The 2,344-nt window shown below is 39.2% G+C and overlaps 1 non-coding gene across 1 annotated transcript; it reads left to right on the top strand.

Moving 5' to 3' along the window:
* Nucleotides 1-1,972: 1,972 nt before the first annotated feature.
* On the top strand, nt 1,973-2,079 carry LOC145110274 (small nucleolar RNA R71). Its single transcript, XR_013709658.1, has one exon. It is a non-coding gene; the product is annotated as a small nucleolar RNA R71 (small nucleolar RNA).
* The last annotated feature ends 265 nt before the right edge of the window (nt 2,080-2,344 follow it).

The following is a 2,344-nucleotide window of genomic DNA, read 5'->3' as shown; positions in this document are numbered from 1 at the left end:
CTCGACGAAGATAGGCCTTTTTAGAATATTCCTTTTTACCCTTAGCTTCACCCTCTTCAAGCTTTCTTTTCAATCCCTTATTTACCATAAGTTTATTTCCCTCTCTTTCTTCATTCTTTAGCTCCATAGGTACCACCTTCTTGTCCAAAGTTAGTCGTTTTTCTTCTGAAGTAACCTCTTCCTCATCATTCGATACTAAGTCTTCTTCACTCTCCTTACTCACCCAAGATGTTGGAGTTTTGTAAGCAAATACTTCAAAAACTGTCTGAATGGATGCTCTTTGCTTCGTACGTTTGACTTGTTGAATTGACTGAATTTCTTCTTCCTTTATCTTTTCCAACTCCTCAAGTTCATTTCCTTCATCTATGTTGAAAACTTCACCTTGAGCACAATCATTTTGAAAACCATCTTCCACTCCAAAGGTAACTTCTTCATCTCCAACTCTCAAAGTAAGTTTAGATTCACGAATGTCAACCAAGGCTCTAGCAGTATTGGGTAAAGGGCGACCAAGAATTATTTGGACATTGGTATCTTCTTTCATATCCAAAATAACAAAATCAATTGGAAAAACAAATTTCCCAATTTTGACCAATATATCCTCCACTATTCCTTGAGGATGAGTCACTGAACGATTAGCCATGTGAATCGTCATTCTAGTAGCCTTTAAATCCGGAGGATTTAGCTTTTGATAGAATGAGTAAGGCATTAAATTTATGCTTGCCCCCGAATCGGCTAAAGCATAAGTCTTCATGTTATTTCCAAATTCACACGGAAGAGTGAGGCGTCCAGGATCTCCCATTTTCTTTGGGAATTCTCCCAATATCACTTTAGAACTCTGCTCACTAAGGATTACCTTGGAATTCTTCTCTAATTGTTGGCGGGTATTGAGTAAGTCTTGCAAAAACTTAGCATATTTAGGAACTTGGGACAATGAATCGATAAAAGAAGTATTTATTGGAATATCCTTTACTTGCTTCATAAATTTCGATTGCTCCTGCTCCAATGGATGAATTCTTACTCAAGAAGGAAATGGAAGCGGAGGAAGAAAAACACGAGTATCATCAAAAAATTTCTGATCAGACTGTCTCCACGTCGTGGTCTCGGTATTTCAGCAATCACATTTTCCTTGATTTTTGACTTCTTTGGCTTTGGTACGGGCTGATGTGGCTCGACTTCTAGAGCTTCTAAGAACTCAGAGATGGTATCTTCTTCAATCTCGATCACCATTACTTGCGGTTGAGGCTTTTTGTCGGGAATTTTTGGAGAGAGCCTTTCATTAACCAAAGTGGTTAATTGTACAAGTTGAGCTTCGATGTTTTGGATCGATGCTTGATTATTTCTTAGCAAAGCTTGCTGGCCCCTCATGATATTTTGATGGTCTCTTATCACCACATCGGTCTCATCATGTCTTTTCTCCGAAGCCTCCATGAATCTGGTTAACATGGACTCAAGATCAACTTTCTTTTCAGGTGGTGGTTGCTCTTTTTGGTAGTATCCTCGGCCAGTCTGCCTATATTTTTCTTCTTTTTGCTTCTTATATTCATCATATGGCAACCACTCTTTCTTTGGCTTCCTCCAATCTTCATCATATTTGTCTCCACTTGAGTAACAAACTTAAACCTTCTTATTCCCGTTCTCATCCAAGTAGCAATCATTGGTTAAATGAGGACCATTGCATCTTTCACAACCAACTCGAATAACATGTATGGGTTGGTCCATCTTTGTCATCCTTCGGTCCATAGTGTTTAGCATAGCTAGAACAACAACCCTATCTTCAGAAGTGCCACTCCCAATTCCCTTCGCTCCATCATGTCTAGGATTGTGATACTCACGCGAATGCTTGGAAAACTCTTCAATTAATTCCTTGATTTCTGTTGGATTTTTCTTGGTTAGCGGCCCTTGAGAATCAAGGAGTTGCCTTTTCATGACATTAACCCCATCATAAAAGATTGATACTTCTTGTTGCTCATTCAAATCATTTTGGGGACAATTTCTTATCAATCCTTTGTAGCGTTCCCATGCTTCGTAAAGTGACTCACCCGGTTGTTGCTCGAAATTTGCTATAGCTTTCTTGAGTTTAACAACCTTGGAAGGTGGGCAAAAGTGTTCTAAAAATTGCTCACGCATTTGTGCCCAAGTTGTAATTGCACTGGGTGGAAGTGTCTTCAACCAATCTTTAGCGGCCCCTTTGAAAGTGACAGGTAGCATTCTAAGTAAAACTGTAGTGCGTGGAACATTTGGGATGTTGAAGTAATCAACAACGTCATTGACTTCATCAAGGTGTTTGTAAGAATCCTCATGATCTTTCCCGGAAAATGGAACTTCCTTAAGTGTGGACATAATG

The sequence above is a fragment of the Lactuca virosa genome, chromosome 4, assembly GCF_052849685.1.
Source record: "Lactuca virosa cultivar CGN04683 chromosome 4, Lactuca_virosa_CGN04683_v6, whole genome shotgun sequence".
Classification (NCBI taxonomy): domain Eukaryota; kingdom Viridiplantae; phylum Streptophyta; class Magnoliopsida; order Asterales; family Asteraceae; genus Lactuca; species Lactuca virosa.
This window is presented reverse-complemented; position numbering and strand designations above follow the sequence as displayed.